This window comes from Ochotona curzoniae, unplaced genomic scaffold, assembly GCF_017591425.1.
Source record: "Ochotona curzoniae isolate NIBS_2020 unplaced genomic scaffold, NIBS_Ocur_1.0 contig_1, whole genome shotgun sequence".
Lineage (NCBI taxonomy): Eukaryota > Metazoa > Chordata > Mammalia > Lagomorpha > Ochotonidae > Ochotona > Ochotona curzoniae.
The window spans coordinates 4,476,917-4,494,310 of record NW_024464918.1 but is presented as its reverse complement, the minus strand read 5'-3'; positions in this window follow the sequence as shown (position 1 = coordinate 4,494,310).

Genomic DNA, 17,394 nt, shown 5'->3' with positions numbered 1-17,394 from the left:
CGACCAACATGGATGGCCACGGCCCAGTGCCTTCCCAGGCACAGGACCAGGAAGCTGGAGTGTGAGCGCAGCGGCTGGCGTTCAGACCTGCATGTCCAGCGTTGGGCGCACACCGGGCCGCATTCCTGTTCCCTGTTTCAGCTTCCTTTTTCCCTGTTGCTGATTTAAAATTGTTCCGTTGTAGCTGTGTGCTATGATTTTGATAGTTTTGAATTAGTGAGGAGTAATATTCTGCAGCCTTACAGCCCATCCTAGAGAATATTTCATGTGCTGATAAAGAGATTATGTATTATGCATATTTAGGATGAAATGTTCCTTAAGTATCTATTAATTCTGCTTTATGGTATAGTTTATCTCCAGCATTTCTTTGTTGATTTTGTTTTGCTTGGACAATGTGTCTAATAATCTAAATGAGGTGCTAAAAGCCCATTATTATTGTATCAGAATCTGTCCTTTTTGGTATAATAATAGTTACTTTAATATAATTGACTTAGCCAGTGCTTAATGAACATTTCTTTGAAATTATTATTTTGACCCTTGATCATTATACAGTGAACTTCTTTGTGTCTTTTTTATGGTTTTTGAATTAAAGCCAGTATCATCCAAGGCCAGTGTCACGGCACAACAGTTGATGCTGTTGCCTGTGATAACAGAATCCTTTCTGAGTGTTTGTTTTAGATCCACTGCTCTGCTTTCCATCCGGGCCCCTGCTGATGTGCCTGGGAAAGCGGCAGACAGTGGCCCAAGTCCTTGCTTCCTTGTCACCCATGTAGGCGACCTGGAGCTTTGGCCTGGCTCAGCCCTTAGCCTTTTGTTTTTTTTAATTTGGGGAAATGTAATACCAGCAAATGGAAAAATTTTCTCTCTCCCTCTGTCTGTCTGTCCATCTGTCTCTCTGTCATTTTCTCTGTGTAACTAGCTTTCAAATAAGTTAAATGTTTTTGAGAGTTCTTTTCGAAAGTATAACTCTACCGTGCATTTTTGTTTCAGTTTGTTTGGCATATTGTCCCCTGCTTTCACTTTGAGTCTGTGTCTCTCCCAGCTGGAATGGATTTCTTGCACGCATTGTATCATTAAACAGTTTCTTTTATCCATTCAGCCAGACTGTACCTTTTAACTAGGGAGTTTAATCTATTTACATTTGAGGTTGTTATTGATAAGTAATGATAGCTTCCTGTCTTTTTGTTAAAGTTTTTTTCTGAATCTTTTATATATTTTTGTCCCTTTCTGCCTTTCTTATTAGTCTCTGCGCTTAGTTCATTCTCAGCATTAATAAGATTTGATTCTTTTAAACGTTCTTTTGTAGTTTCCCTGTTAGTGTTCTAGTTTCAATTTTTTTTTCCATGATGGTAGTTACCAATATTTCACATCTTTTTAAAATTTCTTTTTTTTTTTAAAGATTTATGTTTTTATTTTAAAAAGGCATACCAGGTTTACAGAGAGAGGGAGAGACAGAGAGAAAGGTCCTCTATCTGCTGGTTCACTTCCCAGATGGCCACAACAGCTGGAGCAGAGCTGATCCCAAGCAAGGAGCCAGGAGCTCCTTCCAGGTCTCCCACGCGGGTGCAGGGTCCCAAGGCTTTGAGCCATCCTCGACTGCATTCCTGGGCCCAAAGTAGGGAGCTGGATGGGAAGTGGAACAGCGGGGACGTGAATCAATGTCTGCATGGGACTGTGGCACTTGCAAGGTGAGCCAGTGAGCCATCGCACTGAGCCCCGTCTTTCACATCTAATATGGGACTTAGTATTTGTTTTAAAGCCAGTGTTATCACGATGAGTTCCCTCCATTTTTATTTATGTTGGGAAAGATTTTATTTATCTCTCTTTTCTGAGCAATGGCTTTACCAGGTCTATTATTATTATTGGTGGACATATTATTTTTCTTGCAGGTTGCTGATTGTATCAGCCTTGGTTTCCTGTCTTGTGAGATCTCTGCTGGGAAGTCTTCCATTAATCCAGTGGGGATTCTGTCAGCTTCACACCTTACTGTTTGCCTTTTTGGAGTTTTCTTTGTCGTGTGCTTCTGAGAATTTGCCTGTGATATATCTGAGAGGACTTTAGTTTCAATTCCCGCAGGGATTCTTTGAGCTTCCTGTATCAGTTTCCACATCTTCCTCCAAAGTTTGGGACATTTGCAGTAATGATTTCATTGAATAGATTCTTGTTGTCCTTTTCCTTTCTTTCCCTTCTGAAACACACAAAACACCACTCTTTGTGTACCTAGTGGCATCCGATAGGTCTTACAGGCTTTGTGCATTAATTTTTTTAAAATTAATTTATTTGCAAGACAAAGTGGCTATGAGAGAGAGAGAGAGGGATGGGGAAAGATAGGTTGAGAAAGAGAGAGAGATTTTTCATCATCTCATTCACTCCCCAAATACCAACCCCAATAGCAGATGGGTCAAGCCAATGCCAGAGCTCTGCCTGGTTTCCTGTGCCAGTGGAAGGACCTTGCTGCTTGAATTGTCCCCTCCTGGGATATGCCTTAGCAGCTGAGGGACGGAGGCAGGCCTCCAACCAGGCCCTCCAGTATGAGGCATGGGCATTTCCAATGGGAGCTTGCCTGCTGTGCCATAATGCCTGTTCCACCTGCATTGCTTCCAGTGTGTTTTCATCTTTTTTTTTTTCATCTTTTTTTTTCCCCCCACCGGACTATTTTACCTCATTATCTACCTGATAGATCATCTCAAATACCTAAGTCAACTTCAGAATGTTTTCTGCTTGACCTAGTCTGCTGCTGGGGCCCTCAACACTTGCAGAGTTTCCTGCCGTGCCGTTGCTATTTGGTCCTTATTCGTAACCTGTGTTTCTGCTGGGTTTCTCCCTCCTATCATTCGTTATTTTCCTCATTTCGCTGAAGTTTATCTGTAGGCTCTTGTTCCCCACTGAATTTTCTTAAAGTCATCATTTTGAATTATTTTTGGAGTAATTCAGTTTTTTCATCTTTAAGTTATTATTAGAAAGTTACTGTTTCCTCAGAGTTTGGCATTTGACCTTGTTTTCCTCATGCTCCTGTGTCCCAGCACTTTCGTGTGTGCACCTAGTGGATCGGTCATCTACCAGTTTTACACTTGATCCTAGCCAGAAGGCCAAGAAGCAGTTTATCCACCAATTTCAATGAGGTGTTTTTCGCAGGAAAAGCTTCCCCCTTGAGCTGCGTCCCGGGATGCTGGCTAGGGAGGCTGTGCTGGGTGCTTAGTTGTGTGCTGCGTGGCTTCTTTGGTGATGTATGTGGGTGTCTCAGTGGCCTAGACCACAGAGGGCGTGGTGTTGCTCTACCAGTGGCGATCCAGTTCTCTTGGGCAGGGCTCTGGGCACAGTGCCTGGCCACCAGTGTACAATGCCCAGGAGTTTCCACAAGTCCTGTGGGGCAAGTGAAGGGCCCTTATTGGTTCCTCAGGGCTGTCTAGGCATATTTGAGGTTCTGCCTGCTTGGGGTGAGTGCCCTGCTTGCTTCCCAGGGCTGAAGGTAGGTGGGCAGTGCTGCGTCTCTGCACCTCAGGGTCTCAGCAGGCCAATCAACTCAGGGTGGACTGCTTAGCTACTTTTCAAAGTTGTACGTGGATGCATGGTCTTACTTTAGTAGGCCCAAATTCTAAGAATGGTCCGCCTGGCTGCTTCTTGGGACAGTGGACAACATGGGAAGGGCCACTGAACTAGTCCCCAGGAACCTTGGCAGGCCATGCCCTTCAAGTCCAGCTGGTCTGATATCTGTTGGGCCAAAAATAGGTGAATGGTGCTGTGCCTGGTTGCTTTCTGGGGGCTTTAAGTAAGCCAGATCACTCCAGATAGTCTGCCCAGTGCTTCCCGAGGCCCTGGCAGAGCAGGGAGGTTCACTAGCCCCCACCTGCCCCTGGTCCCCAAGGTTGTGGCAGCAGAGCTGTGGGGGGCTGTTTTCTAAGACCCTGGGGTGTGGAGTCCCAGAATGGTTCAGGGCCACAGGAACTCAAGGAGCAGGGAGCACAGTGTGAGATGGGCTGTGTCTCTGGGGCACTGCAGGGTTAGAATCTCACAGCTCCACACACCTGCTCCAACGCCCATGATGGCTTCAGGCTCCTCTGGCAACAACTGTTGCTGTACCTGCTGTGTGAGTGGGACTGAGTGCAGACTCCTGGCTTCCTGCCTGCCCCTCCCACCAAGAGAGGTCTCTTGGGGCAGAGCTGATCCTGAGAGATGGGGTGGTGGTGGTGTGCATGTGGGACCCTTTTCTGGAAGACAATTGTGTGTGTCTGTGCTCAGCATCATTTTTGTCCCATCTCCGTTGCATTGTGAGCCTCACTCACAGCCCAGGGAAATCACTGCTGCCTTCCTTGTCATGGAGGGAAGCATCTGAGACCACTCTAGTCACCTGTTTTACTATTGTCGCCACCCTGCCCTTTCCCTCATGTTTTTGAGCTCTTCTGTATTGTCTTTGTTTCTCCAATGTGAGAAGCAGAGAGAGAGTGAATGAGAACTCTTGTATACAGGTTCACTCCCAAATGTCTGTGGCGACTGGGGCTGGACTAAGGCTGAAGCCAGGAGCTAGGGACTCCATCCAGCTCTCCCACTTGGGCTACATGGACCTGGTCACTTGAGCCATCACTTCTGCCTCTCATGGCATGTGTTAGCAAGAAGCTGGAATCAGGAACTGGAGTTAGGTTAAGACGTTTGCAGGCACTCCAATAGAGCTCATGGACATCTTAATCTGCATAGCAAGTGTTAAGCCTGTTGCCCACCACTGGTCTTGCCTTTTAATCTCTGAACGACTAGCACTGGTACAATAGTCAACAAATATATGAGGCCATTATAAGGATAGATACTGCGGGGCAGTGTGAATAAGACACCTGTTTCCACTGGGCAGTCCGTTAATGAATAGCAGGTTGATGATGAGACCATGGGGTCACGGTATAGTTATGAGTGAACTGTATGATCTCAGATGGGTACACCTAATGCAGCAGGGAGTTAGGCAAGACAGAGTGGAGGAGTGATTCCCATTGAGTTTTGAATAGTAGATGATGTTTGTGAGAATCAGGGAGAGCAGACTGAGGCCTGGAGAGCCCATGGACAGTGGTCTGGGATCCAGACACTGGGAACACACCTACAAACCTGGAAAGGCTGGAAAGGCTCCAGTAGACCTTGAGGACTGAGGAAGTGAAGCCTGTAGCAGTAACAAATGTGTGTTTGATGCAGAAAGTCAAGGAGAGCCGTTACAGGATGACAAGAGGAAGGCATTGTTATCCAGTTCTGATGACCAGTGAGAGACTGTGGATGGCGAACAGGTCAGATGTCGCGCCCACGTGTCTTATCACCCCGCAATAAGAGGCAGACGCGAGTGAAGCCTTCTGCGGTAAAATTTATTGTGCACACCAAGATGAGGAGGAAAGGGCCCTGACCCCAGCAGGCTGTCTGCTCTTATGTGCTGACTGGCCCCGCCTCCGCCGATGATAGGTCGGCGTCATAGTCCTGGGCGACTGAATTCGTCAGTCCCCAGTGTTCATGCGCCGGCCACGCCGCAGCTCACTGCGCATGCGCCATGCGCAGTACCGCGAAAGCTACGTGACTTTCCACCAGGCACCAAGATGTAGCCTCTCTGGCCGGCGCCATTTTGGGTACGGCATGTGGCCAGTACATACAGATGCGGCTGGCAACAGTCAGAGATCCATAACCATGCTGGACATACCATCAGGAACTGCAGGTGTGGCTCACTCCAATCATTCTTGCTTTGCTGTGTTCCCTGAAAATGGAAACCCGCCCTGGGAGCCAAGTCAACAATTCAAGGGTGTTTTCAGTCATTCTGAGCCCTGACATAATCTGCTTCATAGGGGAAAAGTGCTGTTTGCTGTAGCTGAAAATGCTCAATTGCTGGTTCTCTGGGAGAAACTCCTCAGTTTGCTAAAGCTTAAATACCCACAGAGTAAAAAACAAAGGCAGCTAATAAGAAATGTGTCATGGAAATTGAACAGAAGCTGGAGAAGTCCCATTTCTTACTCTTTTTATCTTTTCAAAAGTGTGGCTCCACTGCAATTTCCCTGCATTCTCATTCATTCTTTGTATCATTAGCATTTGAGAAAATGCCCGAAACTGTCACCATGAGACAAGTAACATGTAGAAACTAGAAATTCAGTTTGGGGGAAATTAGAAAATAAAACTCTTTAGGAGGAGGGATGAATGTTTCATTAAACATAAAGGCAATGCTCAAAAATATCCTTTCTGACTGCTAGAGCTGTTGGTTACTAAAATGTTATCATCAACGAGGCCCTCCCTGGCATGCTCTGCGGTGCAAAACCAATTACCCTGACAATCCCCGTCCTCAGAACCAGAGTAGGCTGCGACGCAGGAGCCAATTTTGATACAAATCTGTATTAAAGTAAGTACTGGTTCTCAGAAGAAAGTCATTGGTGATCATTTAGTCATTCGTGCCAGGACACGCCACACAAGGCAGAGGAACTGGGTGTGCGTTGTGCCCCAGGTGTAGCAGGAGGGCTTCAGCATGGACCTAAGTGGAAGATGAGGCCGGGGGGAGTAACAAGTGTCCGTAGAGACCATGTTCCAGTAAACGTGAGTGGGGGAAACAAGAAGGGGAAGTGGAGAGTCCTAAGTAAGGCCTGGAGGAAAATAATGGCCCCTACCTTTTGGCTGAAGCAGGCTCTGTATACGCGTAGTTATCTTAGTGTGGACAGGTTGTATGTGATGAGGACTGCAATGACTTGTATGTTAACAGGAAGGAACTAAGAACAGTTTCCTGGCCTTGGGGTCATGGCTGTGGGTAACACTGGGGACTACCTGATACCAAGTGGACTTCAAAGCACGTTACCCTTAATCTGTTGTGGAGTTGAGTAAGCAGGAATTATTATAAATTTGACTGTGGGATTTTGCGCAGTTCACTAAGGAAATGCTGATCACATGGCTTTCGATTTTGAGAAATATGCGTCTGTTCTCCCAGTAGTGAAGCAGAGGGCAGGAAGCATGGAGCTGATTAGGGGCTCAGTCTCCTCTGGTGTGGGACGAGGATGAGCAATTCAGATAATGAGGGTTCTGCGATTTCAGAATTGAGATGTCAGCGTACTGCGGAGCTCAGGCCTCAGTGAAGCCTTTCCAATGAGGGCGTGAGCTAAAGGAAGGATGAGGACAGGGAGACAGGGAAGCAAAGCCAGTTGTGCTTCCACTGGAGGATTAATACTGGTCCCAGTTAAGATAACTAGGCCAAGACCTCTCTGTGCCAGGGTGCAGCCCAAGGTCAAGAGCCCCAGAGGTAACCCAGAGAAGTGCCCAGTGCTAAGTGGGGTGAGGAGCTGTGATTCTGAGAAGCAGTCAGTAATAGGAAGAGAGTGTGAGCCGCTCCCCTTGTCTGCACCCCCTGCCCAGCTGGGGCTGGAGACAGTAAACACAGTCTTAGTTTTGGGAAATACAGGATTCAGCATTCCTTTGCCTTATGTGAGGTGAGTAGTCTTGACATCACTTACAGCATATATGAGCATGCAAGTAGATTTTTATGCAAATGTCTTGACCCTTTATATGAGGGGCTTGAGTACCCCCAGATTTTTATGTCTACTTGGAGTCCTGGAATGAGTCCTGCACGTTGCTTTCTTTGACGTACACCTCACACAGGATTATCACAAATTCTTGAGCCATCTCTTCATTTAAAAGACTCTAGTAACCTCTTTGATACAACTAGCTATTGCTATTCTTAAGTCTGTTTTCTAATGCTATACAGCAAAATAATTTCTAAAAGAACTAGAAGTTTACATATTAAAACTTAATTCATAAGTTAACCTCTTGGAACAGTGCTGATCTTTGTAAGTGTGGTTCCAAAGAATAAACCCACCAGATGAGCAGAATGTCTGAGTACGTTATTTCCAAAGCTTCTCTGTACAAATGACACTGTAAATGCAGCCTTGAGAGAGAGAATATGAATGTTCCATGCACAAATTTACCCCCTGAATGGCTCCAGGAGCCAGGAGCTTCGTTCGAATCTCCCATGTGGGTGCACGAGTCCAAGGGCTTGAACCATTCTCTGCTGCTTTCTCGGGTGCTTTAGCAGGGAGGTGAATTGGAAGCAGAGCAGCTGAGACTTATGGGATACTGGCACCCCAGATAATGGTTCAGCCTGCTACGTCACAGCTCCAACCCCAAGAAGTAATTTTTAAAAGAGGTAAATAACCAGTAAGTATACCCAATGCATTTAACTCCCCTAGTTATAATGAAAAAGATGCAATGAAATGGCAAAGATGTTTAAAAATAGCAATACTAAAAGAAAGAAACTTTTAGAATCACTGATGCTGAGAAACGATCTTTCTGGCTTACATTTTGGCAGCACATTTCAAATTTAGATAAACCTTTTTGTCTAGGAATAGCATACAAAGGAATCCATCCTACGGAATAGTAACAAAAATTAAATTATAGCTAATGCCTACTGCACATTTGTTATGTACAAGGCTCTGTGCCAAGCCATTTACCTCCTTCATTTCATTTAATATCCCCAACAAGCTTATGCGACAAGCACTATTATGTTCTATTTTTGTTTAGTTGAGGAAATAAAGGACCACCCAACTTTAACAGAAATGAAATGAAACACTTGCTTCCCGTTAAGCATTATTTTAATTATGAAAACAATGAGAAAAGTTTAAAGTCTTAGATGGGAACTTAATTATGCAGCAGTTACACAATGGCATTCAGCAATCGTGCCATTAAAATGGTAGCAAATATTTTTAACTTTCAGAGGTACTTCTGACATATTAAGTGGGAGAAAATAGGTTACATGAGAGTGTAGAATACATAAAATACAATAATTTCATTTTTGGTTTAAAATAGGTATGTATATATTTACCTCTATATTGGGACAGGTTTCTGTAAACCACAGATTTGTATGTCAAAATATGAATAAGATGGGATTTTGCATTTGTATCCTTCTTTCTATTGATTTTGTCTTGGTTTTTTTACCCTGAGCATACTTTGTTTAATATAAAGTTTTTCTTCACCCTGAAGTCTTTTTGTAAAATAGGACAAAATCAGTTAATATTGCAATTGCTGAGTTGCACACAGGGTGTGCACACTGGGGGGTCAGGGATAGGACAGGCTGAGGTCAGAAGCCTGGACCTCAGTGTGGGTCTCCCATGTGGGTGGCAGGGACCCAAATCCTTGAACCATCCCTGCTGCCTCTCAGGGTGTGCGTCATCCGGAGGCTGGGATCAGCAGCAAAGCGAGGATTTGAAGCCACCCGTGTCGATAAGGGAGGTAGGCGTTACACACAGCATGGTAACTGCTCCACAGATACCTCCCCTTAACTTGACTTTTGGAAGTGATTTCACACTTCTTTCTAGGATCTCTGCATTGGCTTGCATGACTTCTTTTCTGGTGTTTTTGTGAAACTGCATCACCAAAAGGATACTTATGACCTCTTTCACTAGTCATTTGAGCTGTTCCTGCCCCTTCTACTCTAACAGCCCACACTTGCTGCTGGCCAACACACTGAAGGTGCTCAGTTGCTATCTGCTGATGGATTGAAGGTTGCATGTATTCTGGTTTACAAAATGCCATGATAACTGTTGACTCCATATCATGATTCCTTATAATATGGTCCCAGAGACACTTAGATCTGTAAGGAAGATTTCTGGGACTGATCCCTGTCTGGGTCAGCATCTCTGAAATGAGGCTCAGGGTCCTGGAGTTCAACCAAGCACACGCTCCCTTGCCTTCCTCTCCACCTATCCAGGGATTTATCTGCTTATCTGCTAAATTAGAAAATTGCTTTCTTGCATGATCTTCACAAATATCCTACGAATTAGGTAAAGCAAATCAGTTCATTCCAGAAATGAAGGAAACAGACTCAAGTAGCTTTGTCTAAGATAAATGTTAGAGACTTTCATGCCGTGACATCTGTCAGGGTATTATTTGGAGAGAGGGAGCTAGACAAGGAAAGGCCAACAGCCCAAGATGAATGGTGGTGGCACAGAGAATGAGAAGTATCAGGTAGCCCTGGCAATCATGAGGCTGTGCACAAAGACAGTACACGCCTGCGGCAGGAAGATGCAAAAGGGAATAAATGGCCCAACATACACATTTGAAGCTGAAATGGAGCAAAGTGACACTATTGTTTCAGCTCTCATACTGTGAGCAAGTGCCATCTTCCGGGCTATTTCTACTCCCCTTCTTTTCTTTCTTTCTTTCTTTTTTTTTTTCATTTCTGTATATTTTGTTGCCAAAAATGTCCCCCAAGCGCAATGTTAAATATCTCTCTAGCACTCCTAAGTATAAGACTGTCTGTGAGAGAAGTTTTTCAGGTACAAGTTATAATGCCGTGGCCACTAACCCGATGGCAAGGAATCAACAAAGGATTACAGACAATAGGTCTTTAAGTAGAAACATATATCAAATAAGATTGCCTTTTATAGGCAATTTATAAGATTGCCAGTTGATAAAAACGCTTGGTCAGAGATGAATGGGAGCTTAACCCTGTCATTTCCTGCGAGCAGTAGTAGATTCTGTGAGGGATATGTGGGCCTATTCCTGTGAACTGCAAGTCCTGTTGGTTAGCTTAAAAGTTGGGGGTAGTGATGAGCTGAACTAGGCATGACTGCGGAACCTGCTGACATTCATGGGTACTGAGGTTGGAAACAGGTTGACAGATCTAGGTTGCAGTACCCATAAGCATATCATAAAACAGGTTGTAGGGTGGGTTGGAGTACAATACCCACCAGCTCATACAAAAGCTGGGACGGAGGTGGAAAGCTGTGTTGGGTAAGGGCCCAGCACCCAATGGCACTGGGAGTGGGCATGGCAAGTGCGTGGGTTGATTTTGGAAGAGGGTGGACTGTGTAGGGTCAATCAAACCTTAGCCTACAGGAGCTAGGCTGGAGTATGGGTCATGCCAAGCTAGACTATCACACCTATTGGTTTGCATGAAAGTTGGGCTTGGGAGCAGACTGAGCAGGGCTAGGTTGCAGCACCCACCAGTGAGAGTTGAGACTGGGGTGCTGATCAAATGAAGCCAGGATGCTGCATCCAAAAGCAAAGGCCAAGGCAGGTGAGGGGCTATGCCAAGCTGGGTCATAGCAACCACTGGCACATGCACAATCTGTGGCTGGGAACAGGCCTGGTTGGGTGGTTGGGGAGCTAAGGGGATGCCTCAGCTGGGTGGTGGTTCGCACTGGTGAGTACAAAAGTCCTTAACGGGCTGCGGTCTGGTCTGGACATGGCTGCAGTGTCCCTCAGCATGGGTTTGGACTGAGTCTGGGGTGCGCCAGACTGAGCTAGACTGCAACACCCACTGGTGCACGTGAGAACTAGTATGTGTGTGGACAGGTTGGACTAGGTCTCTATCCCTGCTGAGCCATGCAAGAGCTGTGTCTGGGTGTGGACCAGGTATGGCTGGGCCTACCACCCAACAGTAAGAACCAGAATGGGTGTGGGCTGGTCAGGAAAGGCCACTGTTCGTGCCAGTCAGGCTGGGCCATGAACCCACCAGTGTGCTGAGATGTGGTTTTGAGATAGATTCTGATGGAAGAGGGTGGGGAACTACTCTGTTGGGATGCAGTCCCTGCAGGTGAGCACAAGAACCAAGGCAAGGAGCGGCTTGTTCTTGAGCAGCCCAAACCAGGCCAGGTTATAGTAATTCACAGCATATATATGGCTCAGGTCTTGGGGTGAGCCAGGCTAGGCCAGTTCATGTCACCCGTAGGCAGATCTGAGAACCAGAGTGGGGTGTAGGACAAGCTGAGTTGGGTTGCAGTATCAGCTAGTTCACATTAATGCCTGGACTGGCAGCTGGATGGGCTGTACTAGACTACAGCCCCCCACCAGCGTGAGCTGGAATGGGGAGTGGGCTAGGTCTGTCCAGGCCAGGTTACAGCACCCACTGGCAAATGCCGAAGTGAAATGGGTCATGCCAGACTGGGCTGCAGTGCCCACCCAGCACACGTGAGACCCAGGAGGGGGTTGTAAGCCTGATAGGAGGTATATGGGGGCTCCCCTGCTGGGCCACTATTTCCACTGGTGAGCATGAGAGCTGGGATCGGGTTGACCAGGCAAGGCAGTGCTATAACACTTGTTGGGCTGCATGTGAGCTGGGCTAGAGGGAAAGTCAGACTGGGCAGGCAGTACCCATGAGTACATGCGTAACCTGTTTGGGTTTTGCCACAGTATCAGCCAACAGGTGCTGGCACTGGGGACAAATTCTTTCTAGCTAAACTGCAGAACCTCCTGGAAAGTGTAGGATCCAGGAGTGGGAGTGGGCACCTCTCTCTTGGGTTGCCACTCCTGCTGAGCATGAGAACCAGGTTTGGGGGTGGGTGTGGCTAGACAGAGAGTGACAACCACTAGCATGAGTGTGGGCTGGATAAGTGGGCTGGTTGGGTTGAATTAAGCTTCAGTGCCCACTGACATGTATAAGAGCTAAATGGGATGTAAGACAGACTAGACCAGTTTGCTATACATACTGGCAGGCATGAGAACAAGGGAAGGAGGCAGGTCTGGTGGGGATTATTTCGGGTCACCCCAAATAGGCTGCAGCTCCCACTGGCGTATATGAAGGCCAAGTATGTGGTGGGCAGAATTGGCCTGGGCTACAGCATCCATTGGTTTGAATAGGAGACAAGGCCAGAGGCAGAACTGACCAAGCAGTTACCACCACCAGTGTGCACGTTGGCTAATGTGAGTGACAGGTTGAGCCTGATCCTTTATTGGCAAGCACACGGAAGAATCAGGTCTGGGATCCCCCAACTGAACTGCTGGACTCCAACCATGGGGAGAATTGCAGGTTCCATAGTCTCCCTGTGGAGTGCATGTGTCAAAGCTGAGCTTCCTCAGTGGCTTAGATGGAGCAGTGGACAGCATAGCCAGAAGCACATGGAGGATATGGCAGTCCATTGGAACCTGCAGACGACACCTGGTACCATAACAGAGGATAGAGGGCAGAACAAATTGATCAACTACCCCACCCAAGCATTCACACTGAATATCTGGGCAAACAGAGACTCTAAGGTGGACTGTGTCAGTCAGTGGATCCCAGAGGGACTTCATTATGCTTGGAGCAGCGAGATTTACAGCAACTCAGAATTACTGAAGTATCAAAACCATTGGCGTGGGACCCTTGGAATATGTTCCCCATCAGGCACCCTGGGGTGACTTTGGGTGGCCATCCCCCATCCCAGCACATGGAGGTTTTTGGGAGGCTGGGTGAGGCTTCACCCCTTGTCACCCACTTCTCCTAGATACAGGAAGACAAAAAAGAGTGTGAAAACAGACAAAAAAGTGCTGAGTTTCCTAGTCACAGGCAACAGGCCTTGTGTATTGCTGGGGTGGTTGAGCAAGGAAGAGGGCAGGGGTAGTTTTAAAGAAAATGATGAGCAGGAAGACAGTGATGTCAATAGCAAGAGGGAATCAAAATGTGGGTGGTATGCTGGAGTTTAGGAAGGAAGTTATGGCTTGGTTTAAGATGAAGATTTGGAAGACATCTTGGATATGCAAGATGAGCCGCCATCCCCACTAACACCACCGGAGAAAGGGAACTTGGTAAAGAAACAAGTCTATGTTTAACGGAGTGGGAAGGGAGAAATCAAAGAAAGGGATCAAAAACTAGCAACAAAGAAAGAGTAAAGAAACTGCAGAATCATGGAAGCCAACAAGAGTTTCCAGAAAAAGGCAGAGAGGGGATGGTTCGTGGTGTGTGACACTCAGAAAGGTCAAGCAGGATGAAGACTGGGAAAAGGTCACCACGTTTGCTGATAGAAATGTCACTGGTGCCCTTTGGAGGAGCAGTTCAGGAAGAAGGGGGAGAGGGACAGAGACAGAGAGAGACTGTGGGTCTTCACTGGGACATGACAGCCACAGACAAGGACAGCCCTTCTCCTGTCTCCAGACCTCCTATGGGATATGATCAGGTGGGGATCCTGGGAGGCCATGGGAGCTGTGTTGGAGACAAGGTCATGGTGGCCTCGGCAAAGGGCAAGACAGGAGAAAGCTGAAAGCGGAAGAAGGCCTGAAAGCAGGAGCAGGTGTATCTGTCCTTTAGAGAGAGGAGAGATTTCCTCGTTTTGAGACAGTGCACAGCTTGCACCTGCTGGCCTGTGGAGATAGAGCCATCTGAAGTTCCCAAGCTAAGATCTAAGCCACAAAGATGGTAATCTGAAAAGACAAAAATGAATCAATGGCAAGAGAGATTGGGCCACCTACTACGTTCAGCATTTTACTCCAGAAATAACACAGCAGCACTTCAAAAAAGTAAATGGAAAATGGAATTAAAAAGATAAGCTTAGGTTGGCATGAAAAATGTTGATACTCATGTATACACAAGGTTCTCAAAAACTTTGTGCAAAATTACCCCCAACCAAAAAAAAAAAAAACCCTATGCATGAATTTTAAAACTTCTCTTGCACCAAAGTTAACATCTCTTAATCCGATTTTCCATGACCTTTAAGAAAAATAGCCTCCTATTTCAGGACATCACCAGTTCTGATGGATGTCTAAGCATTTAGGGGATATCATCGTGAAAGAGATGGACTGTGACTTCAGAGCAGAATGCTTGGCTCCGTCTGAAAAGCGAGGGCCTGGAAACCTTGCTGAGATGCTTTTGCTATTAATAATCAATCCTGAGGAGCTGGCATTTTACAGGCAAACCCCTTGTTTGAATTCTTTACAAATAAAACAGCAACCACTTAAAAACTTCCCAAGTAGGTTAAACATTTTCCATTCTCACTTGCCTATTTCTTACTCATCAAGGAGCCAGGCAAACCTTTTATCTTACAGAGGTTATAGGAAGCAAACCTCAGGCTTGTGTTAAATTGTCACAAAACCCCCACTTTAATAAAACCTGACTGCCGAACACTGCATGCCGACCGGAACCGAGTGCCCTTAATTGCCCTGCCCATGGGCATAGGCAAGTGGGCAAGGTGATGTGAATGCATCTTGGTTAAGCCTCCTCAGTGATAAAACGCTTCCAGACAGAAAATGTTCCAAGCAGCCTGTTCCCTGCGAAATGCTATGTAGACGCTAATTGGTAATAGCAGCTCACTCGGCCAAGCCCAGCTGTGAGAATTGAGATATTCAGGTTTGATATGCCAGGGAAGCCATTCCAGTCCCAGGCTGGGTTTGCAGCTGTTCCTGCTTCCTAGAAGGGAAACTTCTGCCCGCTAGCTGATGCCCCTGGACAGCAGCCCCTACCTCACCTCTCGGTGTCTAGCAGTCCTCCAGCTGTCCCCTTTCCAAGGCTTCTACTATTGACCAGACCCGGGTTCCAATCTCAGCTATGTTAGTAGCCTGTGGTGGCATTTTTGATGACATCCTAAGCACTCTGTAAAATGGGAGCATAGGCTTGCTGTATGATGCAAGAAGGACTTGAAGTCCAGGGCAGTGGGCATGAGGTATATATAATGGGCTGCAAGACCAGTGCTTGCTGCTGGCTGCTGGCAGCTGACACAGTATTTTACATTCTAGCGTATCTGGCACTTCTAATGTCTTAATGATTGTTTTCATCTCCGGTAATATGTGCTCCCGATGATGAGTCAAACGAGGCAGAGTCATGCGAAGAAAACTTGTGTGTCTCCTCTGCGTTTTCAGCCCCCGCCCCCTTCCGCAGTGATCCAGTGGCAAGTTTCCCGGCTGTCCCTTGCACCCTTGCTCTTAAATGCCAGGGACTAAACTTTTTCTACTGTTGCAAATGGCTAGTTTCCATATTTCAAACAGATTTTTTTTTTTTTTGAAGAGCCACGCAGTATGGTAAGCTCTCATGATTTTTTTCTGCCAGCCTCTTGGTGGCACAAAGTCAAGCTATTTCCAGTTTTGTCCCTACAGCATACATATCATTATCAACAGCAGTTGTGGGCTTCCTTTATAGGCATCAAACTGGACCTGCTCTAATCAGAGTTCTGCTGAAAAAAAAAACCCACAGAATCCATAGTCAAGCCCCATATTTGGCATTATTTTTGTTCTTTCTCTCTCTTTCCCCTTCCTCCTTTACTTCCTTTCCTCCTCTGTAGGTTTGTTTTCATCACTACATTTTATTGAATCTGGTCTTTAGGGATCCCGTAGTCATTTGTACCACACAGTGTCTGTTTAGGAGAGCTTTGCAATCCCAAGCAGGAGTCTTACATGGATGAATCACCAGCCATGCTCTGCCTGGTTAGTGGACATGCTGGTCCATCCCCTGTGGGCTCTTCTGCTCCCTTCATCTCTACAGGAAATCTGAACGCATGAGTCCTCCCCTCAGCACAGGAGGACTGGTGTTCCACTCCGGAGAGGCAGTGTAGGGGATGGATGGTTTCTATCATGAATTACAGCTGGAGATCTGCAGGCCCAGATGTATCCATCACAGTTTCTGAGAGTTGAGTCTGTCCCCTTCTTCCCACTGTCTCTGCCCCTGGCACATGCAGGGCCTGACGTCAAGGCCTATCTTGTTGTCCAGTGGTGATGTCTGCAGGTGGCCAGTGCAAGACTGGCCAGGGTTAGGGGAAAGAGTTTAGGGCTGGTGCCTGGTGGGGAGAAGTGCTGGTTCCTAGGGCAGGGAAGAACTGGCTCAGACAAACTTCATCTCTTAATCTCCTGTGTTTAGCTCCATAGATAATGTCCGGGTCACTGGTAGGCTTTTGAACCATTTTTGGTGTCTGTTTCCCCTTCTGCATTTATTTAGGAATCCTGAGCAGCTCTCTCTGCAGGCTTGCCACAGACACCATAGATCCTCAGCATCCAGAGACCCCCTGCACTGCTCGTGGAAAAGGCAGGAGGTGCCTAACCCTTCTCTGCTTGCCTGTACCAAGAGGCAGGGAAGTTTTCTCGGCCTTTGTAAACCTTTGTTAGTGCCAGTGAGGCTGCTGCCCTATTCACTGTCCTAGGTGCTGCCTGCCAAGCTGGCTCTAGTCCCTGGCACCCTCCCACTCACTGCTGGCCCAAGGGAGTCTGCCATACCTACTCAAACTGGCAGGAGGTGGGGGTGAGCTTGGCTACCCTCTCTGCCTGCCACCCGCCTTCTCAGGTGCTTTGTTTGTTTCTACCTACCCTGCTGCTTGGAAACACTGGTTGGGGGACAGGTGCCCAGCCCTATGGCCCTGAGCACCCTTCCACTGGCCAGAATGGGCCCTGGAGAGCACCCGGACAGCAGAACACGGGGATGAGTTTCCCCAAAGCTTCTCTTTGTTCTTCCTCAGCTCCTTCCTTCTGCCTTGGCAAAAGCCATGGATCTAGTTGCGCTCCATTTCCTGGTTGGTATAGAGGAGGAGTGTCTGGCCCCAGGAAGTGATTTCCTTTGGCTCAGAAGATGACATACATAACCTCCCTGACTGTTGGTCGTGTGCTTGTCATCCGTAATTGGGCACCGATGGAGGCAGGGGGGCCAGCAGACCACCCGATGGGGCAGAGAAGGCATCTTCTAGTGTTACTTGGCACTCCATCATTCATTGTGCATCCAGTGGCTTTGTGTGTCTCCCG